The 19,603-nt window shown below is 38.3% G+C and overlaps 1 pseudogene; it reads left to right on the top strand.

Annotated features, from left to right (window-relative positions):
• The first annotated feature begins 1,628 nt into the window (after nucleotides 1-1,628).
• LOC107524989 (upstream-binding protein 1-like) lies at nucleotides 1,629-13,324 on the top strand (annotated as a pseudogene).
• The last annotated feature ends 6,279 nt before the right edge of the window (nucleotides 13,325-19,603 follow it).

The following is a 19,603-nucleotide window of genomic DNA, read 5'->3' as shown; positions in this document are numbered from 1 at the left end:
ATTTCACTGGGGAACTTTGAAGAGGTGATTCATTCTCTGACTCTTTTCTTCAAGCCAGAGGATCACAGGGGGAAACAAGCTTTTTTCACCTCAGCTGATAGGACATTTGTGAGTTTTCTATTTTCTTTAGTCTTTTTAAAAAAAATAAAGATAAAGGCCTTGGCTTAGTTCTTAGTGTCCCTTCTTACCATAGTGCAAATAATGTGACCGTTTAGTTATTATTTGCTTTATTTTATTTTTTCGTTTATTCATTCATTTATAGCAATGTTTTCCGCTCCTTAACTTTCATGCATTTTTGAATGGGGAAGAGGAAGTGCCAGCGTGAGGGGTATAGTGCCAGACTAGGCCCCTTCCCCTTAGGCTGTCTTTACAGTGACACTTTTATAATATTAAAACGCATCTCTGTTCCCACTTTGAGGTGGACCTCAAGAAAGTTTCTAGCAATATCCCTAAGGTTATATTCCTGGACAAGTTTGTAAAGTTGCAGGCTAAAAGATCCCCATAAATTGACCCCAAAATAACTCAGAAGAACTGCTATCAGATTATTCTTTTTAAAACATTTATTAATTGAGATCTTTTATTTATTCATCAGTGCTACAGAGACAAGTCATCTTCTCTGCCATCAAGGGGCTTGTGCTCTAATGGAGATATTCGTATAAATAAACACAGTAGATGATTGAAGTGCTATGATAGACATATGTGTAGGTAAAGTTGGGCACAAAGAGGTGAGTGGAAAGTATCTTGGTGATGTGAAAGGGGCAGGGAAGGATTTTCAAGTAACGTGCTTTCTGCTTCTTTATGGAATGCCACCTTGTTATTATCTGTATGGCAGATTTCCACTACTGCTCTTGTAGTCAACTGAGTTTTCCCTCTTTTAGGAAAATTTCCCTGGCTCCTCCTCTGCTCCCTCCTCTATGTTCCATGATTCCTTGTGTATACCTCCGTTCAAGTAATTATCGTATTGTATTGTATTGCAGTGTTTAGCCCTCCCCCATCAACCTAAACTGTAAGCTCACTGAGGGTAAGAAGGATGTTTCAGACCATGTATCACTTAATTCTGACCACTTAGAATGGGCAGTCAGTAAATATGTATTCAATAGTTTAAACACTTAAATACTAAACATTGTTTCAGTTAAAAGGCTTATGCTAAGTTTGGCAGGTTAAAGATAGCTACTAATTATTTGACATTCCTCTTTTTTTTTTAATCCTCACCTGAGGATATTTTTTCCATTGATTTTTTTTTTTTTTTCGAGAGTGGAAGGGAGTGGGGAGGGAGAGAGAGAGACAGAGACAGAGACATCGATATGAGAGATACACATTGATTGGTTGCCTCCTGCATGCACCCTGACTGGGGCCCTGATGGAACTTGCAGCCGAGGTACATGCCCTTGACCGGAATCGAACCCATGACCCTTCAGTCCTCAGGCCAACGCAATAACCACTGAGCCAAACCAGCCAGGGTGACATTCCTCTTTCTATATCTGGGCTGGTTTATGATTGTTTTGACTAACATAATATGATGGCCTAACCATTAAGAGAAACTTCCACAACTGTTTCTCAGAACTGTGAACTGTCATGTAAGAAGTCATGTATAGGTGGAAAGACCAGTGGGAGAGCCCTTGAAACTACATGAGAATAAAGAAGGTCCTGGAAAGACCAGTGGGAGAGTCCTTGAAACTGCATGGGAAGAAAGAAGGTCCTGGAAAGACCAGTGGGAGAGTCCTTGAAACTACATGGGAAGAAAGAAGGTCCCAGCTATGCGCAGCCTTCTCGCCAGTCCTGCAAGGTACCAGGCACATGAGTAAAACCATCTTATACTCTCCAGATCAGTTCAGATGTTGACTGAAAATTACAAACAGATCCCACTCAACAACTTGTGAGGCAGACTTGTCAAGCTAAGCCCTATCTATATTCCTGACTCCTGAAATTGTGAGGTAAATTAAAATGGTTATGTTAAATTACCAAGTTTTGGGATAGTTTGTTATTTAGAAATAGGTCCTTGAAAGACCAAGTCTCTTCAACTCTCTGTCTATATATATTTTAAATTTATCTTTATTGTTGAAAGTATTACAGATGTTCCCTTTTTTCTATATTTTTTTCAACATTTTATTTGAAAAATTTCAAACATACTGAAAAGTAGAAGGAATTATACAGTGAATACCCATATACCAACATCTAAATTTTACAATAAGAGCCCGGCTGCTGTGGCTCAGCGGTTGAGCATCGACCTATGATCCATGAGATTGCAGTTCGATCCAGGTCAGGGCACATGCCTGGGTTGTGGGCTGCAGCTGATTAATGACTCTCTCATCATTGATGTTTCTCTCTCCCTCTCCCTTCCTCGCTCTGAAATCAATAAAGACATATTTTTTTTAAAATTAATTTTACAATAAGATTTTTGTCATATTTGCTTTATCACATATTTGTCTATCTTACCATCCCTCTACTGACACATCAAATTATAAGATGACCTTATCCTTGTCCCTGGAGTTCAGTATGTGGTTATATAATTTTTCTTTTGAGAGACAATTGACATACAATGAAATACACAGATCTTAAATGAACATTTGCTGAGTTTTAACAGTGGGTACACTTGTATAATCCTAACCTCCGTGAAGACATAGGATGTTTACATTGCCTCAGAAAATTCCTTCACGTCTCTTCCAAGTTAGTCTCTGCATCTAGCTTCCCAAGAATGCACTTGCCTGGTTTTTTTCTGTCATAAATTTAGTCTGTTCTAGAGCTTCATATAAAAGTTACTGTAGATTTTCTACTCCTTTGTGTGAGGCTTGTTTCATTCAGATTAATGTTTTTGAGATTCATCCATGTCATATTCCCTACTATTACGTTACCAAACACAAAGATTTCGTCTACCTAGCACTAGTGAGCCAAATATTAAACACCGAGAATTGCAGTGGAGAAATTAGAGTCAATTTATTTGCAGAGTGCCAAGCAAGAACAGGAAAGTTATTGCTCAAAAAAAAAAAGTTCCAATTCCTGGATCCAGGGTTCAGGTGGGTTTTGAGGGGTCAGAGGGAACAGTTATGTGGAAGTGCTGGTGGGACAAGTTTAAATTGGAGTGTTATCATTGGGAGTGGAGTTCTTGGGGTGCTGCCAGGAAATGAATTTCCTGAGGCCGCCATGAGAGGATGAGTAATTTTCCTTACATTTCCTCCTTAATTCAAAATGTCTTAAAGAAACTGTACCTAGGTCAGTTGGTTAGAGCGTCATCCCAATACTCCAAGATTTGCAGGTTCGATCCTAGTCAAGGCACATACAAGAATCAACCAATGAATGCATAAATAAGTGGAATGATAAAAATCAATGTCTGTCTGTCTGTTTCTCTCAAATCAATTTTTAAAAAATGAAGCTGCAAAACTGTCATTCTCAGGAGCATTTAAGGCCTTACTTCCTGGCATGTTGTCAGTTTAGCTCAAATAAATTTATAAAAAATCTCTTCAGGTGTGGACATTTCCAATGTCAACAACAGATATAAAATATTAAATATATTAATATATAAAACTGTGGAGGAATTGCATCTTAAGTATACATTGTCTTTCCAATACATGAGCATAGAATATCTATTTTTAAAGATCTTTAGTTTTCAGCATGTCTTTTGTTAAATATATTCCCAAAATGTTTTATGACACTTTGTGGATGAAATTGCATTTTTTTTTTAAAAATTTGATTTTCTAAATGCTACTAGTCTGTAAAAGTGAAATTGATTTTTGTAATTTAGCCTTTTACCTGCAATCATGCTAAATTTACTTTTAGTTTTAATAATCCTTTGTGCTATGGTTGTCACATGTATTGCATCTGTGTATGTTATAAATCCCACAATACAATATTACAATTTTGCTTTAAACAGTAATTAAGAGGAAAAACAGTCTTTTACATTTACTCATATTTCCCTCTCTGGTGCTCTTTACTCCTTTCTGAATATTTAAATTTCTATCTGGTGTCATTTGCCTTCAACCTGAAGAACCTTCTTTAAAATAAATTTGTTTTCTTTTTGTTTATCTCAAAATGTCCTTATATTACCTTCTGCTTTTGATGTCTCTCATAAAAAAACAGCAATAATTTGTGTAAATGTTCCTCTCTATATAATTTACCATTTTTCTTTGGTTTTCAGGACTTTCACTTTATATCTGTTTTTCTAGCAAAATGGCATGATATGCCTGGTATGGTTTTTCTTATATTAACTTGTTTGTGGTTTGCTGATAAAAAGGAGTAGAGTTTGCCACCCCAAAATATGCCTCTTTGGGATATTATTTTAAGAAACTCCAGACCTGAGAGAAGCTTTGAAAACAAAATAGAAGTTACCCTTTGGAAAGGATATTTATATTTCTAAGGGAAATCTCCATCTGTAAGGGTGTTTTCCCTCACTGGAGTAGGCCTGCTTCACTGTCAATGGAGAAGGCTTGGATTTACATCTACATAACAATCTTGCCCTGTTTACTGTGCTTTTTCTAGAAACATCAATTGTCTCCATCCCCAAGGTCTTCTTTGTCTTTAGATGAAGGTGGTATTTTAGGTGATGACTTCCACCATTTTAGAGAGTTAGTCAGTATTCTTGAGTCTTTTTCATACATGTATACATGAGGTATACATGTTATTCAACTTTAATTTGCTTTTCTCCTGCCAATCTGTTTTGCATTAATTTGATTATTAATCTAGCTGGAAGAACCTTGAAGGTAGAGGATGATTTTTTTCTACCAACATTGAGTTTTGTGAGTCTGAATATTTATGTTTTTCACCAAATTTGAGAAAGTTTTAGTCATTTTTAAAATTATAAATGTTTTGTTTTCCCAACCCATTTTCTCTCTCTCTTCTCCTTCTGGTATTCTATTTACATACACGGTTAACCATTTCCTATTATCCCTCAGGCTATTGAGACTCTACTGAATCATTTTTCTCTCTATTCTTCAGATTAGATAGTTTCTGTTGATCTATCTTTATGTTCACTGAGGTTTTCTTCTGTCATCTCTCATTAGATAGTAAATCTATCCAAGTGGATTTCTTGATCAGAAATTGGACTTTTTTATTGTTGATGTTTCTGTTACAACAAGCAGGTAACTTTGCTGGACTCATACTCCTAACTCTGTTTTCTAGGTAGTGGCCAGGAATTAAAATCTGTTCATTCTTTTAGTCATAGCTGGGATGCTTATACTCTGTCTCACACCTCTGTTATTCAAAGGCCAGCTAGACAGACAGGATGATATTACACACAGAGTTTAGCCCCCACCTCATGACTCTCTTTTTTTTGAGATACTGCCTTCACTTTCCAGCTGCTGTCATTGCTCCCAAGTCTCTTAACTTGTTTCTTCAAGTCATGGTTTAGGGGTTTCTATTAAAGTTTACCTACCTCTGGTGGGACTGCAAGGGCCTTCCCTTCATGCAAAAAAACTCTAAAATGTGGAAACTCAGCTGTGCCCTTTTCTCTCTTTAAGTGTATCTTCCTGCCTCCGCTTGCCCTCTGGTGCCTTCAGGCATCGCCCCCACCCCAAATTGTTATCTGTAGGCTGTAGGAGGGTTGATATCGTAAGGGTTAATTCTCCATTATCAGACAGGGAACATACAAACTTTGTGATTTTAGAATATGTAAATAAGATATTGAATGATACTAGATGATTCCCAATCTAACTTCTGTTAACTGTTGTATAAATATAACTTTGCTTCCGACTTAGTATAGCAGGAATTGGACATGTATACCTATATACATATATGTGTTTATTTTAATATCTCCTGATTTCTTGTGTTTACCCCTTTTTTGTTGTGTCTTTTGTAGAAAGAGAAATTAAGTATTATATTTTAACTTGTATCTTTTTCTTTCAGTGACCTTCATGTTTTAAAATTTGGTTATATTTTTTATTATTGGACATTTTTTCTACTAAACAAGGATGAGTTTAGATACAGAAAGTTATAATTTTGAGGTAGGCAAATGGGGGAAAATGGGGACATCTGTAATAGTGTCAACAATAAAAATAAAGCAAAAACAGGAATTATAATTTTAAGTGCAAAAACATATGTGACCAAAGATGACATGTTCACTATAAATGACAAATTTAAATAAAAATTAACAAAATTTATGTCTTAAGAAAGTGAAATGGCAAATCCAAATGGTTTGACTTGACATTTTAAGTGTTGTCAAATCAGTTTTAAAAAACAAAGGTAATATAATTAGCATGACATTTTGCTACAGTTCACATTTGAATTCTCAATTTGTGGAATTGAGAGTATGATTCTTAAAATAACCTCAGATGCAATGTAAATTAGAAATTTCTACTACACTGTAAACAGGATATGTTGTTTACAGCTGTTTAGATCCACTAAATATCTGTAGATTTGCTTCCTCAGCTAGAGCAGGAACTTACTGGCTATAACTCCCTGCCTTGTTCAATAACTTCCAGTAATTATCAGGAAGAAAATGCAATAAATTGATGTACTAGACTGCCCCTTTGCCATAATATACAATCAGAGGCGATCAATGCTTCTTACAATAAGGAGAAGAATTACAACTGTGTTTTATTTTATAGCTTTGGTAATACAGCTTTGCAAACCACCAGAGGGAGTAGAGTTAAACTTCAGTGGTCAAATTCCATTGCGGTAGCACATAGCCTCAGGCTGACATTTTACAAAGTAGCAACACAACAAGGGGTTGTGTTCTTCTTAGGGACTATTTTATTTGTTCAGCCATCCAGCTAGTGGAAGACCTCCATGTATTGCTGCTCTTTTAGTTCATAGGACTGGAATTATGAGACTCTCTGAATATAATAAATAATAATCAGCTTGAACCTTTGGCCACATCATTTCAAGAAGGGAGAGATAGACATAACTGATAAGGAAGCCTCCAGTGTTGCAACAACCCACAGTGAGTCATTCATTACAAAGTTATATTTGTTATGGTTTTAAAAATATACTTTTATTGTGGTCTAAATCAAAGGGCATTTTTGAGCCCTGTCTAGTTATGCTTAAAGTATAATTACACGGTACATATCTTGGTAAGTAAATGAAAGCCTTTTCTTGGTTATTTGTTATAAATTTTACTTTGCTTGTAGCTAAGTGAAGGCCAGTCCTCTAAAGTGTTTCAAGTATAATGCACAGTGAATATAAAACAGTCCATTAATTGGGATAATAGGTCCCAGCATGTAATTGCATTTCTTAGGTACTATGGATAGCAACTGAGTGAAGTAATATTTATTCAAGGTTGTTAGTCACCCGTGGATAACTTTATTTGTCCACTGACGCTTAAATAAATGTATCATCCATCAGTAAGAATATTTATAAAGAAATTTATGACAAAAATCATTATTGCATCTCAAATTATAAAAGGAAACAGTATATAAAAGTTACTGAAGAATGCCCCAGTCAAGTCTTGCCAGTGCTTCAGGTTACTTGCTTTTATGTTGGTGGACAATAAAATAATGTAGAAACCAAAAGATAAATATGAACTAAGCATAACTTGGCTTTATATTGTTTTACCCAACGAATTATCTGTAAGACGTAGTAAATTCCATCAGCAATTTCTAGCCACATGTACTTGCACAGTTTTTTAAGAAAAAGAGTTCACCAACAATCTATCAGTGTGCTGCAAACTTTTGCAGTCTCTCAAATAGTGTGTGTGAGGTTTTATTTACAGCTGTAAATGTTTCCTTTTGTTTTCATTTAATAGGTTGTTGGCTATTTCTAAGGTGTTAAAAAGCATGCTTGATTTTAACACATGCAGCCATCTACAACTCATTCAGAAAGTCAAGAAGGCGTCCCAGAGCTCCATTAGCTCAGGATAAGATTGCCTTCTTTCCCAGAAATCTTTGGCAGGATGAGGGGAAGGCCAAGAACTTCGACTGATCCACCACCCTTCTGGACCCCTCAGTGTCCCAACTGCCCCCTGCATTTTGTATTCTAAGACTATCTGGATGAAATCCGTGATGTCCTTTGCTCTCTTCACATCGATTCCTGAAAGAAGTCTAGGGTTGCTAGAACCCTTGATCATCTTAGTCCTGACCATATCCCCATGAGGCTCTGGGGCCTGCGAGTCAACTTCTACCTTTTCTACCCCATCTCTTCCTATTTCTTTGCTTTATGCTTCTCCATGCCGTCTGCCAGCTTTTCACTTCTTAAATAATTACTTACCTGTCTATTTTCTATCATAGCAGTTGCATTAAAACTAGTTCTTGAATGGCTGACTGAATGAATCTTTCCCCTTTCTTTGGATTCAAAATAGGCATTTCTAAAATTAAAAGAAGGAAAATGCTTTGTCGAAAGAGGATTTTATGGAGCTCCAGGGGACAGTATAATACCTTCTTTTTTTTTTAAATATATTATTGATTTCAGAGAGAGGAAGGGAGAGGGGGAGAGATAGAAACATCAGATGAGAGTCATTGATCGGCTGCCTCCTGCATGCCCCCTGCTGGGGATCGAGCCCACAGCCCGGGCCTGTGCCCTGACCGGGAATCGAACCGCGATCTCCTGGATCCTAGGTCGATGCTCAACCACTGAGCCCTGCCCGGCCGGACTCTAAGACCTTCTTGTGTTATTGAATAACCCACAGAGAACAGCAATATTTCTGCTACCTGAACCAGGAATTTTTGTACCCATTTATGTTCCTGACCACATCCTCCTCAGTATGAGAAGGGCTTTGTTTATGGACTTGGGAAGTCTTTGCTGCTTCTGGCTTCCTGTTGGACTATAGTACTTAGCACTGCCTGGATTTTCCTCAACTGTGTTCGTGTGTAACCCTTCATATAGGTGTAGATATGTATAATGTATCACACAAATAAAGACTGTTTGGCTCAGGAACTTTTAAAATTCAGACTGATGGACTGTTATGGCTTGTTCATCCAGACCAACATTTTAAGTTGTCCCCATCTTGTCTGTTGTATTAAACCTTTAGAGTATTGCTAGGAAATCATAAAGATATTTGGTGAAGAGCTGAAAAGTGAGAAAAAGAATGTTGAGGGTTGTATCCATTTCATCGGCAAGTTCCCTCTTACATACACAGGAGCCAGTGTTCTAAGGCTCTTGGCATTTTCCTTTCAGCTACGAAGAAAAATGAGACACAGATTAATCACTTTATCCTTAAAATCTTGCAGATGTGTTTTGTTTACTTACTCTTCAGGTTTTTCTAGGCATAAACATTTTTTCTTAATGACAAAGAATGCATAAGCGTTCTACTACAACACTGGGTAGCAGGAAAAAGAAAAGATTTAAAAGAAGACAAATTACTAACTTTGAAATCAGAGCTCACGGATAACCAAGCATAATATCATCATTGACTAACATTGATGGGTGTTTAATATGTTTACTATTTCTGTGCCTTTTCCATAACAAGTCAGGAAGGTCAGGCATTAGGTTTCTATGATGTCCTTTCAACCTCTTGATCAGCAGTGTCATATTTCTGGAAAATACGAGATATGCTGTCTTTTTTTATCTTAATTGGCATGGTCATTAAAATTAGAATGACTGTGTTTTCCAGGGATTCAGTCTGTATGATGTCGTTAATGCCATTTTATGACAAATAGTGGGGTACATTGATGTAAAGTGTTATGATTGAAAAGGGTAATGTATTAAAACTATAAAAGTAAGCCTGGCTGGTGTTGCTCAGTGGTTGAGTGTCAACCCATGAACCGAGAGGTCACCGGTTCCATTCCTGGTCAGAGCACATTCTGGGTTGCAGGCTCAATCCCCAGTGAGGGGCATGCAGGAAGCAGCCAAATGATGTTTCTCTCTCATTGATGTTTCTATTTCTCTATCCCTCTCCCTTCCTCTCTTTCTAAAAAAAAAAATCAATAAAAAACATATTAAAACAAACAAACTCTAAAAGTAAGATGCTCTACAGGCTTCTGATTTGGTATACCTAAATAAATTTTCAGCGAGAAGACTGCATCTATTCTGTCCTCAGATTACCCTTGGGGGAAAAAACAGTCAACCAAAAATTGTTGTTAAATAATATATAGATATCTCTCATCTTAGCACAACTTCTCTGCAGAGCTTGCTTCCATGATCAAATTTCTTTATTTTTCTTTGAAATATAAGTTGACTTAAAATCTACTTTCTTAAGAAGCACCAGTGAAGGGCTTTTAAATGAGATTTCCTTTAATAATGTATACCCCTCTTGATATCTAGGAATCAATTTAAACTTTATATCATAAACGCCTCTTCAGAGTGCTAACTATCTGCTTATGGAACAGTGCCAATTATATTAACATGTACCTAATACAGACTAGAAATTCTACTTATGGATGGCTCAGATATGTATCAAAGAAGGACTAGTTGTCAGCAGCTCTAGATAGTGACTCAACTGCAGGTAATTACCCTGTTTGAAGCTCATATCCTTCCAGAGGCAGCCCATAGCCAATAACTGCTTGAGGTGAGGTATAAAGGCCCAATTATTCAGGTCCACTGTGGGACAAGTCTGCAGGGCCATAGATGCTACAGAGCTTCTGGTGGAATTGACCGAAAATTTGTAGGTCTGCATCTTAATTTGACTTCAACCTCTTCCCAATTTTGCTTCCTTTCTCTTCCTTCCAAATGTTAGAAATTGGTTGCAGAAACCTGCAAACTACATTACTTGCTTGCTTCTAAATTCTCTCCCAAATCTGACTAGGCCTCTGATATCTTCTACCTATAGGTTGTCTGGCAAAAACACAGTTTCCTCTTATCCCTTCATTACTAATACTACAAAAACAAAAGATGACTTGGCCTTCAACAATATGAACTATCATGAGAATCACATGTCAGACTTCATTATCTATTCACCATGGTGGGACTGCTTCATATTTGGTAAAACAGTATACAAGCAAAAGTAAGTCGCATCGTCTTTGATCCTTCCATCTCCTTCCCTTCCTGACCCTATCCATGTCATCACCCATCTGCTACTTTGACAAGATGATCAGAGAATGAAAATGCTGGACGCGGAAGCGCAAAGGGCCAATATCTTCAAATAAACACTGAAAAATGAATGAAAACTGTCAAAATCAACTTTTTTTTGGAACTGGTAAATAAGCAAAGGTTTACAGCAATCAGGTAATAACTGAATAAAGAAAAAGGTGACTTAAACATGGATGTGGAGCTTTGTGGTGTTTTAATTAGCCTTTCAGCACTCCCCTCCCTAGCACAGCAGTTGTCTTAAAGACAGCACTCACATTCTTGGTGCAGGTTCCTGTTTTCAGAGGGAGCAGAGCAGAGCTTATTCCTAAGAACTTATATGTGTCTACTTTGACCTAACTGAAGATGTCTGACACAAGGGTTTGTTTGTTTTCCTAACTCAGAACTCCATCAGTGTGGAAAAGTCCTAAACACAGGGTGTTTGTCAAAACAAGCAAACAAACACCGTAAGGCAAGTGAACCGGGCTACTGCTGCCTAGGGCAAAATATTACAATTGGAGGAAACAACAGACAACTTGAAAGCCTGAGTAGAAACTCTGGGGAATGAGTTCTTTTGAAGATAAGACAATTGAACCCCCCCTCCCCCCCCCAAGTAATAGGGAATCTGAAAAGCCATGTTTATGGCCAGGGTAGAACACATGCTCACAGAAGACCTGTAAAGGCCTTAAGTTTTCATCTGTGGGTGACCTTTAGCCTCAGCCCAACTAGGAAGTGAAAGCTAAGGTAGTGTTGTTAAGAAAGTGCCTAAGTATTGAGGGAGTGTCCAATACAAATGCAATTTTTCTTTTTTAAAAAATATTTTTTTAATTTTTCAATTACATTTGCTATACAATAGTGTATTAGTTTTGCGTGTACAGTGCAATGATTTCACATTTATATAACTTATGTAGTGATCACTCTGATAAATCTGTTACCCATCCGACACCATACATAGTTACCACAATATTATTGAGTATATTTCCTATGCTGTACTTTACATCCCCATGACTATTTTGTAACTACCAGTCTGTACATCTCAATCCCTTCACCTTTTTCAACCAGCCCTCCAAGCCCCCCCCTTCTGGCAACCATCAATTTCTTCTCTGTATCTATGAGTCTTTTTCAATTTAAAAAAAATTTTTATTTTGTTCTTTAGATTCCACATATAAATGAAATCATATGGCATTAGTTTTTCTCTTTCTGACTTATTTCACTCAGGACAATGTTCTCTAGGTCGATCCATGTTGCAGATGGCAAGATTTCATTCTTTTTATGGCTGAGTTATATTCCATTGTATATATGCACCCCTTCTTTATCCACTCACCTATTGATGGGCACTTGGTTTGCTTCTATAGCTTGGCTTTTGTAAATAATGCTGCAATGAACATATGGATGTGTATGTCCTCTGCCCAGTTTTTGATTGGATTGTTTGTTTTTGGGGTTGGAGTTGTCTGAGTTCTCTATAAATTTTGGATATTGCCTCTGCACTGGCAGAGCGATGTCGGTGGGGTTAACTGGGTGGTAGAGGCTGGGCAGGCGGGTCAAGCCTGGGAATGGGCGAAGGCCCTGCAGTCCTAGGGCCACATCTCACAGTGATGGGCCCCTCAGGCCTCCCAGCTGGCCGAAACGGCCTTTTCGGGCTACAGCGCGCTGCATCAGCACAGACTTTACTCCAGGGAAGCAGGGAGGTGGAGAGGGAGTGCCTTTTAGGATCCAGGTAGACACCTTTAAGCAGAATGAAAGTGGAGAACACACAGATCATCTGCACTCAGCTACCTGCCAAATCAAAGTTTTGAAGGCAAAAGGTGCAGACCTGAAACAGAAAACTGACTGAGAGAAGATGGAGAAGAGAACTGCTCACGAAAAGGAAAAGTTTCAGCCATCCTATGATACCGCAGCCTTCACAGAGGGTTCTCCGAGGCCAGATACCCCCACAGCCTGTGTGAATAACAGCCCTCCACAGCGCCCCTTTTACCTCCTCATAGCAGCGCACTTGCAGTGTCCCCGGCTGCAGTTCTCCCCCAAATCATCAGGGAGATGGAGCTTCACAGGCCTCCAGTGAACAACGTCAGCCTTCAGCCACGACCCAGGGAACAGCAGTGGCTGCTCAAAAACAGATTCTCTTCCTACACAAGACTGTTTTCCGATTTTTCAGGTGCCGACTTATTAAAACTGACAAAGGAAGATTTAGTCCAAATTTGTGGTGCGGCCGATGGAATTCAGCTCTATAATTCACGGACGTCAAGGTTGGTTAGGCCCCGCTTAGCCATCTGTGTCCGCCAGGAGCAGCCGGGCGCAGGTTGCAGGCAGTGGAGCTGAGAATGGCCGGGACACCCTGCGTTTACCACGCAGTCTGCCTGGGAGAAACAGTTGCCCTAGAAGTTGTTGGAAAACTTGCATTGGTGTTCAGTCTGCCTTTCTACCCAAACAGGATGCCACTGGTATTCACATTCTTTTAAAATATATATATATTATTATTGGTTTCAGAGAGAGAGGTATGGAGAGGGAGAGAGAGCGAAACATCAGTGATGAGAAACATCAATCAGCTGCCTCCTGCACACCCCCTGCTGGGGATCGAACCCGCAGCCGGGCATGTGCCCTGAGTGGGAATCGAACTGGTGACCTCTTGGTTCGATGCTCAACCACTGAGCCACGCCAGCCCGGCTTCAATTCTATTGTAATTATAGCACCTCTGTCCATTTAACCAGGTGTCTTGGTTTCGAATGTAGCATTTGATCCTTACTTTTGTTCAGGCAGAAGGACAAATCAGTCATTTTGAATTTAAAATCTCTCCCGGAAGATAAACTTCTTCAGTGGATAAAAGCTTTGACATTTTGTTTTATTCATAAAGGAGTTTGTCTGATACAAAGAAACACTGTGTCTCAATATTTCTGTCTTTGCTTTAAAATGTCTGTAACTCCTATAGACCTAAAGCAGGAGAGCCTTCCTTTCTGTCATTTTCCCTTCGCTTTTGTATGACCACATGTTTTCTGTACCACTCACTTGGGAAAGAAGGGAGCTTCTATTAACTGTTTTAGTTTTGCTTGTCTATTCAGCATTCCTTTTTGAGTCTCAAGATTTATGGAACAATAAATGCCACGCAATGCTGTGTGCTATTTTGAATTCCTCTTCGGGTTTTAGAAGTGGGGTAAAATAATTAAAAGCTCATCAAACTTTAAATTACACCAAGTGGTGTTGAGCATTATTCTGTCCCAGGGAAACAAGTTAAGTTATGGCACCAACAAATTTGCTACCTTTTTCTAAATCCTTACCCAAGGATATGTTTATTGATTTTAGAGAGCGGAAGGAAGAGAGAGAGAGAAGGAGAGAGGGAGAAACATCCATGAGAGAGAGAAACATTGTTGGTTGCTTGTCAGACGTGCCCCAGCAGGGAACCAAACCACAACCTAGGTATGTGGCCGGACTGGGAATCGAACCTGCCACCTTTTGGTGTATGGGTGGATGCTCCAACCTGCTGAGCCACACTGGCGAGGGTGCTATTTTGTTTTTTAGTAAGATGTATACATTTCAGTATAAGAAATATTTTCTGATTGTTCTGCAAAAATTTTTATTATTTTTTCCATCACCATTTATCCCCTCTATCCCCGCTTCCACTTCCACCCCCCACCCCGCCATCATCATACTATTGTCCATGTCCCTGAGTTCTCTCTCTCTTTTTTCTTTCTTGCTCAGTCCCTCCACCACCATTGCCAAGACCCACCCCCCACCAGAGTTGCCTGCCTGCTCTCTATCTATCAGTCTGTCTCTATTTTGCTTGGTAGTTCAGTTCATTAAATTCCACATATGAGCAAGGATATCAACCCCTTATCAGATGTATCATTGGGGAATATCTTCTTTCATTCGGTGGGTTGTCTTTTCATTTTGTTAATGGCTTCCTTGCTGTGCAAAACCTTTTTACTTTGATGTAGTCCCATTTTTTCTTTTTTCTTTTGTTTCCCTTGCCCAACAAGATATATCAGAGAAAATATTGCTAAGAGAAATGCCTGAGATTTTACTGTCTCTGTTTTCTTCTAGGATTTTTATGGTTTTGCGTCTAACATTTAAGTCTTTTATTTTAAATTCTTACCCAAGGCTATGTTTTTATTGATTTGAGAGAGAGAGAAAGAGAGAGAGAGAGAGAATCATCTATGTGAGAGAGAAACATCAACTGGTTGCCTCCAGTATGTGTCCCAATTAGGGTTGACGTTGCAGCCTATGTACGTATCCTGACCTGGGATTGGATCTGCAGCCCTTTGTTGCATGGGACAGTGCACCAACCAAGCGACCCAGCTGGCCAGAGCTAACATTTAAGTCTTTTATCCATTTCGAGTTTATTCTTTTGTATGGTGTAAGCAGGTGGTGTAGTTTCATTGTTTTCCCAGCACCATTTATTGATTAGACTGTATTTGTCTCATTGTATGTTCTTGCCTCCTTTGTCAATTGTAAATTGATCGTAAAGGCGTGAGTTTATTTCTGGGCTCACTGTTCTGTACCATTCATCTGTATGCCTGTTCTTATCCCAGCACCATGCTGCTTTGATTACTATAGCCTTGTAGTATAGTTTGATATTAGGTAGTGTGATACCTCCTACCTTGTTCTTCTTTCGCAAGATTGCGGTGGCTTTTTGTTTTTTTGTGTGGTTTCACATAAATTTTTGGATCTTTTGTTCTACTTCTGTGAAATACATCATTGGTATTTTGATAGGAATTGTGTTGAATCTTCCTCTAATGATGCTATTTTTTATTCATGAGCACAGTATATGCTTCCATTTATTTGTATCTTCTTCAGTTTTTTGTCAGTGTCTTCTAATTTTCCCAGTCCAGATCTTTAACCTCCTTGGTTAAATTTATTCCTAGGTATTTTGTTTTTTTGAGGCAGTTATAAATGTGATTGTCTTCTTAGTTTCCCTTTCTGATAGTTCATTATTGGTGTATAAAAGTGCAGCCAATTTCTGAATATTATTTTGTATCCTGCTACTTTACTTACTGAATTTATTTATCAGTTCTAGTAGTTTTTTGGTGGGTTCTTTAGGGTTGTCCATATACAGTATCATGTCATCTGCAAATAATGACAGTTTTACTTCTTTTCCAATTTGGTTCCCTTTTATTTCTTCTTCTTGTCTGATTGCTGTGGCTAGGACTTCCAATACTATGCTGAATAAGAGTGGGGAAAGCAGCCCAGACAGTGTGGTTCAGTGGTTGAACTAGGAGATCGGGGTTCGATTCCCGGTCAGGGCAGATGCCCGGGTTATGGGCTCAATCCCCAGTGGGGGGGTGCAGGAGGCAGCTGATCCATGATTCTCTCATCATTGATGTTTCTCTCTCTCCCTCTCCCAAAAGAGTGGTGAAAGCAGACACCCCTGTCTTGTTCCTGATCTTAAGGGAAACGCTTTTAGTTTTGCATGTTGAGTATGATGTTCACGTGGGTTTGTCATATATGATGGCCTTTACTGTGTTGAGGTACATTCTCTCTATTCCCACTTTGCTGAGAGTTGTTGTTTTTTTTAATTATATATTGGTGCTAAATTTTGTGAAATGCTTTTTCTGCATGTATTGAGATGAGCATATGGTTTTTATTATTTTGTTTATGTGGTTTATCATATTTATTGATTTGCAGATATTGTGCTCACCTTGCATCCCAGAAACAAATCCCTCTTGATCATGGTGTATGATCTTTTTAATGTATTACTGAATTCAGTTTGCTAGCAGTTTTGCACAGTATTTTCGCATCTATGTTCATTAGGGAAATTGACCTATAATTTTCTTTCTTTGTAGTAACTTTATGTGGTTTTGGAATTAGGATAATGCTGACTTCATAAAATGAACTAAGGAGTCTTTTTTTTCTCGAGTTTTTGTTTTGTTTTTTAGTAGTTTTAGAAGGATACGTTTTAGTTCCTTTTTGAATGTTTGGTAAAATTCACCTGTGAAGCCATCTGGTCTAGGGCTGTTGTTTAAGACATTATTTTAAACTTCCTTGCTCTTCATAAATCTTCTTGTCATGGTTTTCTTGAATTTGGAGATTGTCAGGAATGTCAGTAATCTAGTAACATACCCTTAGTATGAAAACCTGCTAGCTTGGCAGGCACTTTTGGGTCTTGGATGCAAATAGAGTGGCTTAGACAGAAATGATACTCATCAAGTCCTTACTGGAGTCTCCTTCACTTAACCTTTCTTACTCTTTCTTACAGAAGCAGAAGACAAAATACAAATTCTCAGTATGCTAAAACATTCTGGTTACATTAGCTTTCCAGTAGTATTGACTTAGATAACAATATATGAAATAATCCTTGGAGGAAAAGTTAAATATGATTTTTGATAATTAGCCATGGCATAGTATAAAATGTATAAATTCAGAACTGTTTTAGATTTGTAACACCACATTATTATTTTGATTGATGCCTTGCTTATTACAAAAATTATTTTTGTGTTTGTTTTAGACATTTTCAAAATATAAAATTGTAGAAAGAAGAAAATAGAAATCAGCCATAATTTCACTTTGTTTTCCTGTGTGTGTGTTTCTTTTTAAAGAATTGAGGTTGAACTCTATACACAGTTGTTGTATCTTGTTTCTGCATATGTTCATGTTTTTAAAACTTGACAGAACCAAGGATTTTGTTAACAACACTTAGACTGTTTTGTCCTTAAACTACATGGAATATGGCAAAATCAGGGGTGAGACTCATAGAGCAAGAGCACAGATCAGGAAATATGTCAGAGCTTTGAATTTAAAATTTACTTTTAGAACTTAGAAAACATTTGTTATCTGTTCTATATTTCATTGTCAGTGCTACTATAGGGTTAGAAGAATACCTAAGTGTTTATCTAGACCAGTATGTCTTAACTTTTTTTTATGAAGACCGTTGATTTTTACCTCCCCTTGCCTCCCCTTCTCTCCCCTCCTCTTCAGCTTGCAGAGCAAATGATTATAATTTGCTTCTAGGTCATACACCGGTTACAACAAATAACTTCTTAGTTGCCCAAGAGTCTATGATCCACAGGTTTGGAACCAAATTTCTAGGTTACACCCTTTACCAGCAAACAGAACTGATCTTCATCTGACCTAGGAAAAAAAGGAACACAGGAATGGATTGTCAGGGTCTCAGTTCTCCAGCATTGGATTTGGCTTTGAGCACTTTCTGATTAGATATGGATCATGCAAAAAACCACACACTTTATGGATAGGAAGCAATTTATAGAGTCATCTGCTTGCATATTTAGTAGAAAAACAATCGCTGGGAATTTATTGTGCACTTATTATGTGCTTAGAACAGTGCTAGATGCTCACTACGTTAGGAGAAGAAATAACCAAACCGAAGACAGCGTTCTTCACTTCTTGACTTTCCTGCTCTGAACTCCTAAATCAATGAAAGTAACACCTCTCGTTTAGCACTAAGTTATATTGGTGCTTTGGGTACATTTACTTTTTCTTTTTTCAAACTTCAAAGACTGCACCAGCCCTGGGTAAAGTGAAAAGTAGAGTGAGTCTATCCCAGGTGCACACAACTGATGGAATCGCGTTCCGGGCCAGCAGGGCAGGAGTGGAGTTCCCTGTAATCACAAGGGCACCCAGCCGCTGTCTGACAAGCACTAAGAAACTATTGTAGTTAAATTAGAAGTGCTTCCAGGGAGGGGATCACAGTGCTTTTCATATTTGTTTCTTGCCCCAAGGCTGGTTTTATAAGAAGGATGAAAACCTTGGCTTCCAGGGCTGGAGGTATTCACCTGCCTTAGAAGTCTGATGTTGCCACCTGAAATTCTAGCTAACGCTTGCTTGCAAAAGTTGTGCTGCAACATCCTGAAAACAGTTGTAGAAACTCATCAAACTTGCTAAAGTTTAATTTTCCTCCTATTTTAGGCTGCCAGGTTTCAAGTTGAAAGGGGAGGCCCAGCACTGAATTTCATTTTTAAAAATGCCTAACAGAATCCTAGTTTTCCGATAGATAATCCATAAAAATATTTATTAAAATGTTAAGCAGAGGTCCTTTCACCTTCAAGGTGGTTAATTATTCCAGGTAAAATAAAAGTAATTGTAATACAGTGGTAGAGAAAAATGACAAAACAATCTTAAACTTATAAACTGAGGTAAGGGGTTAGTAGATTGGATGATCCTTTCTAACATCTATTATTGAGCTCTTCTATTTATTTCATGGTTCTATTCCTCATTTGTCTGTGAGCAAGGTAACATTAAAGCATAGCCCTGGCCAGTTTGGCTCAGTGGTTGGAGCGTCACCCGGGGACTAACGGGTCCCAGGTTTGAGTCCGACCAAGGGCACGTACTCCTGTTGCAGGCTTGATCCCTGGTCCCAGTTGGGGTGTGTGTGGGAGGCGACCAATCCATGTGTCTCTCTCAAATTAGTGGGGTTTTTTCTCTCTCTTTTCCTTCCTCCCTCTCTCTCTCTCTCTCTCCTCCCCCCTCCTTCCACTGTCTCTGAAAAGCAGCGGAAAAAAATATCCTTGGTGAGGATTACAAAAAAAAAGTATAAAGAAACGGTTTCTGCCCATGTCTGACAGATTTTTCCTTACTTGCTCTCATTCTTACAAATGCGCATTTGCCCCTGTTTAAATAAAACTCCAATTTCTATTTAAACGTGTGTTTATGCATTATCCACCTGCTATCTTGCTCTTTTAAGTCATTTACCTCCTGTCTCACAGGTTCCTTAGAAACATTTTGGGAAGTGGTATTTAAACTCCCCTACCTTGCTCTCCTTTCACTTGCTACCTTTAATTCTCACGACTCAC

The sequence above is a fragment of the Miniopterus natalensis genome, chromosome X, assembly GCF_054644295.1.
Source record: "Miniopterus natalensis isolate mMinNat1 chromosome X, mMinNat1.hap1, whole genome shotgun sequence".
In the NCBI taxonomy this organism is placed as follows: domain Eukaryota; kingdom Metazoa; phylum Chordata; class Mammalia; order Chiroptera; family Miniopteridae; genus Miniopterus; species Miniopterus natalensis.
This window is presented reverse-complemented; position numbering and strand designations above follow the sequence as displayed.